The 13,465-nt window shown below is 36.3% G+C and overlaps 1 protein-coding gene and 1 pseudogene across 3 annotated transcripts in view; both read left to right on the top strand.

The window, feature by feature from the left end:
- Positions 1-13,465, top strand: part of ACBD6 (acyl-CoA binding domain containing 6) — a 223,403-nt gene that overhangs the window by 149,321 nt on the left and 60,617 nt on the right. The gene's annotated exons all lie outside the window — the stretch shown is intronic.
- LOC115837737 lies at positions 4,668-4,762 on the top strand (annotated as a pseudogene).

The following is a 13,465-nucleotide window of genomic DNA, read 5'->3' on the forward strand; positions in this document are numbered from 1 at the left end:
ATACATTAACTCACAAAAGTGTGGATGGAAGGGAGGAAATTTTTTCAAACACTCACAAAACTATCTATATTAAAATTTTTTTGCTTTATTAATATTTTTTCTGTTCCTTAAATCATTTTCTTTGCTGGGCTTTTTTTTTTTTTTTTTTTTGTGGTTGTTAACTGTTTTATGTCATTGAATTTTTTTAACCACCACAAGCTCTTTTTGTATCTTTACCCTGCCCTGCATATATTTTTGTAAGTCAGCAGGATACAAATAAATTTTTAATATAGATTATGGGAACACTAATTAAATAAAATTTTAATTTTAAAATATCTTTCTCTGAGGAATGCTAATTAAATACAATTTTAATTTTAAAATATCTTAGTCTGAGCATATATAATTCTGACATCTTTTGCAGCCTAGCAAAATTTGATTTCTAATTACTGATTTAATAGGCCATTAAGTACATTTGGAAATTATTATTGAACTGATTGGATAGATGTTCAGAATTGCAGTTATCTTCTATGAAATGCTGCCCAAATTTTTTCTGTTAACCAGTAAGGTGACATGGGCTATCACAGAGTAAAACATCTAAAATGACAAAAAGAAATTCTCAAGAAGTACTTACTAACCAATCTTAGTGAAGAAAATCTTAAAGAATAATTTTATTATTTTCTATCTATATTACATAAGAATATTCCAAAAAGAATTTCCTAAGTCAGCCACATTTATCCATTCATTCTGTGGATATTTAGTGTCTACCTTTTTTGTACCCCATACCTCTTCTAGGCATTAGAATTATAGTAAACAAGACAAGATTCACGTTCTTTTGGAGCATACATTCTAATGACGAAAATATGCCAAAAACAAACAAGATAATATCAGTTAAGTTCTAAGAAATAAAATAGTGGTGGTTACTTTAAACAGTGATCAGGTAAGACTTTACTGAGAAAGTGACAAGCTGAGAATTCAATGAAGAGAAGTTGCTGTAAGTCGTGATAAAAAGGTCCCTGAAGTAGGAATGAGCTTGACATACCAAGAACAAGCTACTTGCAGGTACACTGTTCTCTGGGCCAGTAAGTTTCAGACCTGGTAAAGTATTGAATTTTCCTGGGAACTTTGTAAAAATAAAGGTATCTGAGCCTTCATCCCTAGATGTGCTGATTCAGCAGGGCTGAATGGGATGTACTTTGTGTATAAAGTGCAGTGAACAGTATTGAAAATCTTATCTCTAGTTAATGTAGTTTCTTCCCTTGAACATATCACACACTTGCTCCATCTGTGCCTTTGCTCATGTTTGTTCTTTACCTGTATTGTTTACCCTTACTGTCTCTCACATACTTCCATCCACACTGTCTCAAATGCCATCTACTTTTTAAGGCCCCCTCTCAGTAGGAAGCAGAGTAATACTTGTATTCTTCCAAAAAATGTTGAACCCAAATCTAACAAAACCTATAAAAAATATGGCCGGGTGTGGAGGCTCCCACCTGTAATCCCAGCTTTTGGGAGGCCGAGGCAAGTGAATCACCTTAGGTCAGGAGTAAGAGACCAACCTGGCCAACATGGTGAAAACCTCCTGATCCTCAGGAGCCTAAGGCAGGAGGATCACTTGAGCCCAGGAATTTGAGGCCAGCCTGGACAACATAGCAAGACCTTATCTCTAAAAAAAATAATAATAATATTAATAATAAAGCATTCATTTATTCATCCATTCACATTGTTGTGCAATCATTACCATCTATCTCCAGAACTTTTTTATCTTTCCAAAATGAAAGTCTGTGCTCATTAAACAATAAATGCCCATTATCTCCACCCTGCCTCCTGGCCACCATCATTCTACTTTCTGTCTCTGAATTTGACTACATGTACCTCATGTAAATGGAATTGTAGCATATTTTTCCTTTTGTGTTTGGCTTATTTTATTTAGCATAATGTCTTCAAGGTTCATGTTGTAGCATGTGTCAGAATTGCATTCCTTTTTGAGGCCGAATAATATTCACTTGTATGTATGTATATACCATATTTTGTTTATCTTTTCATCTGCTGATGGATATTCATATTGTTCCCACCTTTTGGTTATTGTATGTGATGCCACTGTGAACATGGATATAAAAATACCTGTTCAAGTCACTGCTTTCAATTCTGGAAAGTGGAATTGCTGGATCATTCTCTGTTTAATTTGTTGAGGAATTGCCAAGCCATTTTCACAGGAGGTGCACCATTTTACATTGTCACTAGCAATACTTGAAGGTTCCACTTTTCCCCAAATCCTAGCCAACACTTGTCATTTTCTATGTTTTTGATACTAGCCATCTTAATAGAGATGTGAAGTGGTATCTCATTGCCCTATCAAAAAAAAACGTAATATCAGACCAGGCACAGTGGCTCACACCTGTAATTCCAGCACTTTGGGAGGCAGAGGCGGGTGGATCACGAGGTCAGGAGATCGAGACCATCATGGCTAACACAGTGAAACCCTGTCTCTACTAAAAAATACAAAAAATTAGCCAGGTGTGGTGGCACGCACCTGTAGTCCCAGCTAGTCGGGAGGCCGAGGCAGGAGAATTGCTTGAACCCAGGAGGCGGAGGTTGCAGTGAGCTGGGATTGTGCCACTGTACTCTAGCCTGGGTGACAGAGCAAGACTGTCTCAAAAAAAAACAAAAAACAAAACGTAATATCTGGCAGGTAACTGACAACACCCAACACCCAGATTAAAGGGACACCTGAAAAGTAATATAAGCTATAGAATGACATAAAGATGTCTAGATTGAGAATAAACCTATATATTTTTATCAGTTTTCTGTGGAAATAGATATCTGCAATTCACCTATATTATATTTTATAGGATTATTTATTATGGTTAAGAGTAATTACTAGAAATTCTGCATACAGATTACCATAAGAATAAAATCAGCAATATAAACATAGGAAAAGTAACAGCCCTGAAATTATTAAATTTAACTCAAATATTTTATTAAATACTTACTCCATGACCTGGATGCAACAAGACATTTGGAGACACAAGAGGTATAAACTGTGGTTCCTGCCCTGACATCGCTTCCTGAGACAGTAGAAAACTCATTAAATTATTAAAGAACAATCATGAGCCAGACTATAACCAAATCCCATAATGAGAGATCATCTGCAAGTGCATTGGAAGAGGTAATAGGAAAAAAAGAGAGAGATTACTAGGGAGCACCGTAGTTGGAGACATCTTCAGTTATGAATTGTGGCCTATCTTGTACTGTAAAGGCTAGGTGATATTTGAAGGATGCTGAGGTGTGGAAAGGGATAGGTAGCAGAAACAGCTTGGGCAGACTATGGAAGCCATAAATACTCAGAGTAAGGAATTTGGGTGAATGTGGGTGTGTTTTAAATGAGCAGTATAAGAAATTTTTTAGAGTGATTAGTAACAGTGTACTGTTACTAGGGAGAAAGGGAATAGGAAGGAATACCAGTGAAGATACCCTTGTATTAATTTTGGTTATTGATGTTGAATTGACCAAGGATTTGTGTTTCGGTAACAATAGAAAAGATAGATCGATTTCTCAAATACCTGAACTAGGGTCTCTTAACACATTGAGTGAAATGCTGGGAAGAAATCAGAATTAGGAGTTGTCCAGGCATGGTGGCTCACACCTGTAATCCAAGCACTTTGGGCGGCCAAGGTGGAAAGATCGCTTGAGCTTAGAAGTTGGAGACCAGCCTGAGCAACATAGCGAGGCCTCATCTTTTCTATTAATACAAGTAAAAAAAATTTAGCCAGGCATAATGGCCTGCATTTATAGTCCCAGCTACTTTGGAGGCTGAGGCAGGGAAATCGCTTGAGCCCAGGAGATCGAGGCTGCAGTGAGCTATGATCGTACCACTGTACTCCAGCCTGGGCGACAGAGCAAGACCCTGCTCAAAAAAAAAAAAAAAAAGAGTCACTGGAGAGGATTGAGACACCTTTAGTTGTACTATTATTGTGTAGCCTGGTTGATTACATCAAAATTATGCAGTTGTTAGGAGGAGGAAATTAGAATACAAAGAGAAAAAAAAATATTTACGTGATTTTATGATAGCTTAAAGATTTCAAGATGTGAGGAAAAAAATCAGTTTTACAGTGACATTTAGAGGAAAAACCAAAGAGGATTTGAAACATTAATAAAACTCTATGCAGGATAGAAAGAGAAGCTAACAAGAATAGGAAGTGATTTATTATTTCAGGATAAAACAATATTAAAAAGAAAGGCCCACTAATAAACAAGGTCATATGAATCGAACAAAGCCCATCTTTAATGGAAAAATTAAATCCATTTTTAAAAGCTAACTTTAGTGGTTGCTTTGGCAACACATAAAATTTATTACACTAAAAAAAATTTTATTTATGTTTTTTATACTTAAGAAATTAAAAGGCCAGGCACGGTGGCTCACGCCTGTAATCCCAGCATTTTGGAGGCCGAGGCAGGCAGATCACGAGGTCAGGAGATCGAGACCATCCTGGCTAACACGGTGAAACCCTATCTCTACTACAAATACAAAAAATTATCCAGGCGTGGCGGCAGGCGCCTGTAGTCCCAGCTACTCGGGAGGCTAAGGCAGGAGAATGGCGTGAACCTGGGAGGCAGAGCTTGCAGTGAGCCAGCCTGGGCGACAGAGCAAGACAATGTTTCAAAAAAAAAAAAAAAAAAAGAAAAATTTTTATTTCTGTTTTTTATTATACAAAAAAAATGGAACAATACAGAGAAGATTAGCATGGCCCCTGACATGCAAATTCATGAAGCGTTCTATTTTTTTAAAATAAGTAAATAAAAGCTGACTTTATAAGAAAAATTAAGTTAAATAAAGGATACAAAGTTATATTAAACAAGTGATACTGCTCTCGCAACATCCTAAAATGGGTTTAAAAACTCAGGAAAAAAATTCCCCTTCACCTATAAATGCTGTGAATAACATTTTTAGTGAAAAGGGTAATATTCAATTATATTTTTGATTCCTAATGATATTTTGTCCTATTAACCTGAGAGAAAAAAATTATAAGAGCAAAAAGAAAGCTTATTCGGATTTTATTTGTTGGTATGTTGCCTAATAAGTTTGTAATAAGTTCTTAGTAAAAACAGTTGAATAAGTAGAAAATAAAGGTTTAGAAGGCTATGGAATACAGCAGACAAGAAATAAGGAACATTTGTATATCAAAAAAATGAATTAGACTGTTTAAAAATTGGTAGCTTTTTGGACTGGATTTTTAATTAATGGAGGGGCAGGCTTACAATTTACTCCTCCATTCCATCTAAAGCTATCCTTATTCAGACACTTCAGCATTCATACTAACACCTACCAATCTTGGTCTGTGAAAACCCCTCAACCCTGGCTACATTCATTTATACTCCATTTTAACTTACTTGAACACTTAACATCTTTGAGCTTGCTTCCTGTCACAACCTCAAGCTTCCTGTCACAACCTCAAATTCTGAAACTTCTCTAGATCTTAATACTCTGAATAGTTCCCATTTCCTCAGTTCTCCTGATCCTACACTTCTTCCTGCCTCAGTGTGCCTTCTAACTCAGCCTGAACCCCCCAGGATTGCATTTCAGTTCATTTTTTGGACCAAAAGTGGTAGTGCCAAGACTAAAACTCATAGTCCAGAGCTCTTGTCACTTCTCTATATTGATTTATTTGCTACAAAAAGACATACTTCTTTCTCCCACAGATAGCCGCTGCTACTTTCATTGCCATCAAGGTTTTATTTTTAATTTGCCCAAAAGGAGCATTAAAAGGCAATTAGATCCTAGGATATTAATATTCTCATTTTTTCTTTCATTATATTTCTTTTGTGCATTTATTCATTCAACAAATATTTATTCGCTGCCTACAGTACACTAGGCACTGCAAATATTTATGCTGTAAATAGAAGTACCTCTTTATACACATACAGTATTTAAAGATGGAAATGCCTAAGAGAGAGACAAGATTATTAATCAGGCCATCTGGAAATGCTTAGAATCTCTTTTTTTTTTTTTTTTTGAGATGGGGTCTCGCTGTGTCGCCCAGGCTAGGTTGCAGTGGCGCAATCTCGGCTCACTGCAAGCTCCACCTCCCAGGTTCACACTGTTCTCCTGCCTCAGCCTCCGGAGTAGCTGGCACTACAGGCGCCCGCCACCACGCCCGGCTAATTTTTTGTATTTTTATTAGAGATAGGGTTTCACCGTGTTAGCCAGGATGGTCTCGATCTCTTGACCTCGTGATCCACCCGCCTCAGCCTCCCAAAGTGCTGGGATTACAGGCGTGAGCCACTGCGCCCGGCCTAGAACCTCTTTATATATGCCTGCTAATCAGTCATCCATCTAAGCTTGAAAATTTTCAAGGATAGGGAATTGAGGGAATATTAAGGTAGCCGTTTTAAGTTTGAAAAGATCTTTCTACCAGCTGGGCCAACATGGTGAAACCCTGTTTCTACAAAATTGGCTGGGCATGATGGCAGGCATCTTTAATCCTTGCTACTCGGGGGGCTGAGGCAGGAGAATTGCTTCAACTCCCAGGAGGGGGAGGCTGCAGTGAGCCAAGATCACGCCACTTTACTCCAGCCTAGGCGACAAAGCATGACTCTGTCTCAAAAAAAAAAAAAAACTTTCTGTTGAAAAATTAAGTGTTTGACTCCCTATAATTTTCTCATACTCTTCCTACTTCTGAAATGTGTAGCCGTATAGAAGCAAACAGTTTTATTGTTTTCAGATATTTCATCTTTCATTCCTAACATGACATGATTTAAAGTTACTTTACCATCCAGCCAAAGCCTATTTCAGGTTCTTTATGTATATCTTTCAAGGTACTTTTCACCCACAGCTCTTTACTACTAACACTGCAGGAATTATCTGACCCTAGAAAAGAATAGCTCTGTATTAGTTTGGGTTTGGATTTTTTTCGCTTTTCATTATTTTTGTTTTGTTTTGTTTTGTTTTTTGTTTTTGAGGCAAGGTCTCACTGTATCACCCTGGGTGGAGTGCAGTGGCACAGTCACAGCTCACTGCAGCCTCGACCTCCTAGTCTCAAGCAATCCTCCCACCTCAGCCTCCCAGATAGCTGGGACTACAGGTGCACACCACTATGCCTGGCTAATTTTTGTATTTTTTGTAGATGTGGTTTTGCCATGTTGCCCAGGCTAGTCTTGAACTCCGGGGCTCAAGTGATTCTCCTGCCTTGGCCTCCCAACGTACTGGGATTACAGGCATGAGCCACCATGCCCAGCCTGTATCAGTTTTCTATTGCTGCATAATAAATTACCACAAATTTAGCAACTTAACACATATTTGTTTTCTCACAGTCTCCATGGGTCAAGCATTATGGCATGGCTTATCTGGGTCCTCTGCTCAAGGCTTCATAAGTCTTCATTCTCATCTAGAGTTTGCAGTCCTCTTAGTTACTTGAGGCCCTCATTCCTAGACACCATCCCTCTCTTTAGGCAGTTCACAAAATGGTCAACATGGCTATTTGTTTCTTTGAGGCCAGCTCTCTCCATTCCATCTCTGCCCTGCATCATGAAAGTGGTTTCCCATCACATTCAGTGGTCCCACCGTCACTCAAGGCAAGGGAATTATACAAGGGCCTGCATCATTGGGGCTTACTTTGGATTTCTGCCTACCATAAGCACTATCACTTTCCTCATTCTAACAGTATCCACCTGTTAATATATTTCTAAAATTTAATTTGCTTTTGAGTAGCTACATCAAAATTCACTGAGCTCACAGTCTACTAAAGCCCCTAAATCTTCTATTTATGTTTCTCCTAAGATTACTCCACGGTGTAGTTTGTGACTACTTGGTCCTTGGTACGGGATCTTTTCTCTATGTCTGTTAAATTCCATCTTGTTAGATCTAACCGATCTAGCCTGTCAACACTTGCTACCTATATCCCTCATCCAGTATGCTTACCATATCTCTCAAGCTGGATGGGATTTCTAAAATTTTAGCTTCAGAATTTCAGATCTCCAGTACTTGCTGCTGGTTTTCAGGGAGCTGCTACAGGCTAGGTTTTGCTACATTGTAAAACAATGTAACTTTAAAATTCCAAGGTTTTAAAATTTTTCATTACAAAGATAGCGCTTGTTCATAATAGAAATATCAGAATATACAGTAAAGTTAAAAAAAAAACCACGTAGACCTACTGTCACATTGTGGTAGGTTTTTAAAACATTTTTAAATATACAGTGTTTTTTGGTTTATTTGCTTGCTTTATATAGTTTAGATCTTAGTATAAAAATATTTGTTATAATTCCATTTTACATTAATAATATTGTAGTGATGTTCTAAATTATAAATATTTTATGACCATCATTTGAAATTGCTGCATAATAATCGACTCAACTTTCCCTGTGTTGTTGGACACTTAGATTGTTTCTAATTCCTTGCTATTCTAGATAATACTGGAATAAACTTTTTTATAAGGTTTTTTAAATATTTGAAGTATTTTTAGGATACCTTTCTAGAAATGCTAAGTGAAAGGAAATGATTTTATTTTTTCTAAAAGATTTATAAATCTTTTCATTTTCTAAATAATTTATACTAATGTATGCTCCTAACAACTAATGAAAGTGCCTATTTCATAGCACATTCTGTAGAGGAGGAACTGTTTTGTGGGCCTAACAGACTATGTAAATTTTCACTGTAAAAGTGAAAGATGAATGAGAATATGAATGAAAATAATTATTTCCTGGATTTCTCTTTTGTACTTCTGTCCATTCACCATCAAGGGATTTAGAATAGAGTGGATTAAGGTATGCTGAGTTTTTACTGAATAGTGTTATAGAAACTATGCAGTAAGCAAGACACCCTTCAAAGAGTTTGGCCTTGTTCTTATTTACCTAACTTTGAATGCTAGACCAGCTCGGTAAATTAATACAAATATAGAGAGACTAAGCTCCAGCTTCTCAAAATATGTATAACATGAAAAAGTATAGCAATCAACTGAGGCAGAGGTAAAGAAGAACGTATAGTGTTGAAGAGTAAGATTATTCACTCTCTGATGATATGTCAGTTTTGAGATTTTGGTAATAGGAATTACACAAGCATGCTGTATGTGATACCATAACTTAGGCCACCTATTGTCTTTAACCTGAAAAAAATAAAAAATTTTAACTGCATTTCTTTTTATTTGTATTATCTGTGTTGATTCTCCTTTCTCTTTTCTAGTAGCATAGTTGAGAAACTACAGATTTTGTTGTTAGAAGGGCCTGGGACCTTGGGCAAGTTATATAATGTCTCTGAGCATCATTTTACTCATTTTGAAAATGGGAATAATAGTGTTTACATAATAGCGTTGTTGTGAGAATGAAAAGAAATGATGTTTGTAAAATTTCCAGCACACAGTGGGTATTCAGTCAATGTTTGCTCCTTTTTGTTTCTTTACAGCAGTGAAGTCTCAACTCTCTAGCACTGGAAGGTTAAACATTCTAGATAAGTGTTCATTTCAGTTAGCTGAACAGTTACATTCTGCCTTTTATTTTTTTAACTGTTTTTCTATAAAATACTTTTAAAAAATATATTCCATACTTCATTGCTTCCTTCTTAAATCATTTTACTATACCATGGGTATTTATAGCTGGTGTGAGACATAAGGCTAAAGCTTCCCTTTCTCTCTTGCGATTGCTAAAATCTACTGGTTGGCATGCAGCCCGGTCCGCTTTATGGCTGGCTATTCTCTGTGGTCTAAAATGTCTACCAGTTGCCACCTCTGTCATAGCTTCTAATTTCTGCTGCCTGCTACTGTTGCTACCCCATTCCTTCTAATTACCATTAGGCTCTGCTGGCCTCTTACCCATTTGTGCTCTTTACTCTTTGCTGTTTTTTAACTTTTCAGTCTCTTTTGCCTCTGTTGCATCTCGTATTTCATAGGCAAAGACAGGCCTTTCATTGCTTTCTCAAACCAGCTAGAATTCTTCTTCTATACAGAGCCAGCTGGTCACAATGTGTCTAATATGGTCCTCATCAGCATTTTTTCCCTACTCTGGGCCCTATTCCAGGGTACTTGAAAATGCCAAAAATCAAGAAAGCCAACTATATTTACTTTTCTTGCAAGTAGTTTATTTTTCTTTTGAGATAGGGTGTCTTTCTGTCACCCAGGCCAGTCTCAAACTCCTGGGCTCAAGCAATTCACCTGCCTCGGCCTCCCAAAGTGCTGGATTACAGGCGTGAACCACCACACCTGGCCTGTTTGTTTTTGTTTTGTTTTGTTTTGTTTTGTTTTTATGCTTACTTAACTTTTACTATATCCAAAGTTTTGTTCAAATACAAAGGATAAAAGAAATCGTAGTCTATAAAGTTAAATTATACCGTGATCCTTAACTTCAAAGGAGCAGAAGAACACAAACATAATACAGTTAAAAGATGAAGGAGGTCGTGGGAGACAGTTTTAAGTAAGGATTGTGAAGGCTCAAGGTTCTGCTTAAACTTATAAAGAGGAGTAGCTGTTTTTGAATCCAATCTCAAAGTACTGGGTGATAGTTTAGAATCCTATAAGAGTCAGAACAGAGAAAAACAGGCCAAATGGAAGGGAGCTTCCATGATTCTCTACCATTTTAAAGGTATGGTAAAGAATCATTTAGGAGGATTATGGGTACTTTTTGCCCTTCCTGTTGGAGAATCTGAGTCTTTAAACTTTGTATATTATCTTGTCATTTATGTATATTGCTTATAGGTTTTTAATATTTATTTGGAAACAGGATATGGAGGTGGAATAAACTTTTTCTATAAGATTTTTTAAATATTTGAAGTATTTAGGTTATGTGTTTTTATGCTTTCATAGCTTTGATTTTAAACATGCTTGAATTTTTTTTACATTTTAACTCTATTATGTAATTTTGTTTATTTTTAATTCAGCTGGATATTTTTATTTTACCCTAATGTTTCATCTGTTAAAAAGATTTCAAACCTATTTTAATTCATTAGAATAGTTTCTGCTGCTGTTTATAACAACTTCATATTTATTAAGTTTGAACATTTCCTTTAAGATAAACAGAAGGGAAAAACATAAATAATCATGACAAACAACCCTTTTCTGGTGTGGTCATTTGAAATGAAACAACAACAAAAATTTAATCAATTTAAATCTAGAAAAATTAGCTGATATAAGTTGTAAACCAGATGAGTAAAAGCTTTCACTTACTCATTCTTGACATTCAATTCCATTTATTCTTTGTAATATATTTTAAAACAGAATGTCTGCAAAGACTAAGGTTTAGGTTCCTATATTCTATTCTGAGACTATTGAGAAAAAATGTTTGGGCTTATACTCATGCTTTAATATCAATTCCATTTTAACACACAAAGAAGACTAACAGTAAAGATTTTATAGAGACATGGTGATGTGGTTTATTAAGGCATCATAATTATAATAGTAAGTGTATTATAGTAGACTTAAGATAATTATTAATAATAATTTAAAACTGAACGGGCTTTATATTAGTGAGTCATAATCATTCCAAATAATTATGTTCATGATTGAATATTTCTTAAGTGCGTATTATATGCTAGGCATACAAAAAGTGAGTAAGAGAAGAACAACTTACTTTTGGGTCCCTAAACACTACAATTGGATTAGATAATAATTTAAGATAATTGTCTTTTCTTTGTTTCGCTCAAATACCTATCCTTTATCAAGGTGCTTAGACGCATACAAACAATTCAGAGTTGAAAATTCTTGATATCTTTTTTAAAGACTGATCCTTTTCTCTACTGCTCTTGGAAGGCAGAATAGATAATCTAATTAGAGGACAGTCTGGTTGGCCTCCTGTCTTTCTATTCCCCACTTGCCAGTCGATTCTGTAATTGGAGTCATGGTTCTTATGTTCATGTCCTTGCTCTAATTGATTTCTAGGTAGACATTCCCTAAATTGAAAGATCAAAAATCTCAACATTTCACATTAAACAGTAGAACACTTCAGCCCATAGCATCTGAACACAAAAGCTCCAAATTAGGCATGGTGATCTGAGGAACAGAGCAAACAAGAAATGGATTGGAAAGTGGTAGGTAAGCCTATCATGCTTGTAATTGCAAAGAGCTACTTACAAGTAACCATGATTTTAGTTGGTTTGATGAGTTTTTCCTTGGAACAGCTAAGTAATAATTAAATCACTGAAGAAGTTTGTAAGCGTGTAGATGGTATTCCAATTCAGAGAGTGTATCAATAATACCATGACCACAGAGAGCATACAAATAAATTTTAACTGTAACTTTTTCTTATTACAAAGTAATAATATATTTTATAAATTTTTACAAAAACAAGTGATTGGTTTTCCTGACAAAAACAGGAAGAATAGTGGAAGTGAACATCTGATTCAAGTGGGTTCAAAAGATAATGGGAAGGAGGAATTAGAGTATAGACAACGCTTTCATGAATTTTGTTGTAAAGAGGAGAGAAATGGGGCATTAGAGGGATGGTTAAGGTTTGGAGAGATAGCAGCATATTTATATCCTGATGGAACCTATACAGAAAAGAGGGAAAACTGATAATGCAAACAAAAGAAAATCTTTGTCATCCATAATATTATCCTCCAGATAATCCCTGTTTTCATTCTCATGCTTTTAAAATATTTTTCTTGTAGGTAGAGATACAATTTTAAAACGAAAATGGGACCATGCTCTACATAGTTTTATAACCTACTTTATTATTAATATTTTTTCATATCCATATTCTTTTTAACATAATTTCTAATGACTACCTAGTATCGTATAATATGCCTGCAGTATACTATACTTGTAGCCATCCCACTGTTTAGATATATAGGTTGTTTCTATTTTGCAATATGTAAACTACATTGTAAACTCCATAAAGGCAAAGACTGTAACTTGGCTTGTTTATTGCTGTGTCCCTGGTATATAGTAGACTTTCAGAAAGCAGGTATTTAAATGAATTCTACTCTTCCATACCTCCACCCGTGCAGCTAAATATGGCTGGAAAAAAATACACAACCATGCTCACTCCATGTTTATAACCACTAATCTCAGCAGTGACACTACATTTCCCTATCCCATTAACTCTACCAGTTAGATGATTTTTTCATATTTTCTCTTCTCTCCTCAAAATTTAGATATCTCGATCCTCATCATCATTCTGTGCTTGTGACCTTCCTTCCCGTTTAACTGATGAAACAGGAGCCATTAAAAAAGAACTTCCGGGCCGGGCGCGGTGGCTCACGCTTGTAATCCCAGCACTTTGGGAGGCCGAGGCGGGCGGATCACGAGGTCAGGAGATCGAGACCAGGGTGAAACTCCGTCTCTACTAAAAATACAAAAAATTAGTCGGACATGGTGGCGGGCGCCTGTAGTCCCAGCTACTCGGAGAGGCTGAGGCAGGAGAATGGCGTGAACCCGGGAGGTGGAGCTTGCAGTGAGCCGAGATTGCGCCACTGCACTCCAGCCTGGGCGACAGAGCGAGACTCCATCTCAAAAAAAAAAAAAAAAAAAAAAAGAACTTCCGCAAATTCTCACTACCATATCTACTGACT

Source organism: Nomascus leucogenys, chromosome 12 (genome assembly GCF_006542625.1).
Source record: "Nomascus leucogenys isolate Asia chromosome 12, Asia_NLE_v1, whole genome shotgun sequence".
Lineage (NCBI taxonomy): Eukaryota > Metazoa > Chordata > Mammalia > Primates > Hylobatidae > Nomascus > Nomascus leucogenys.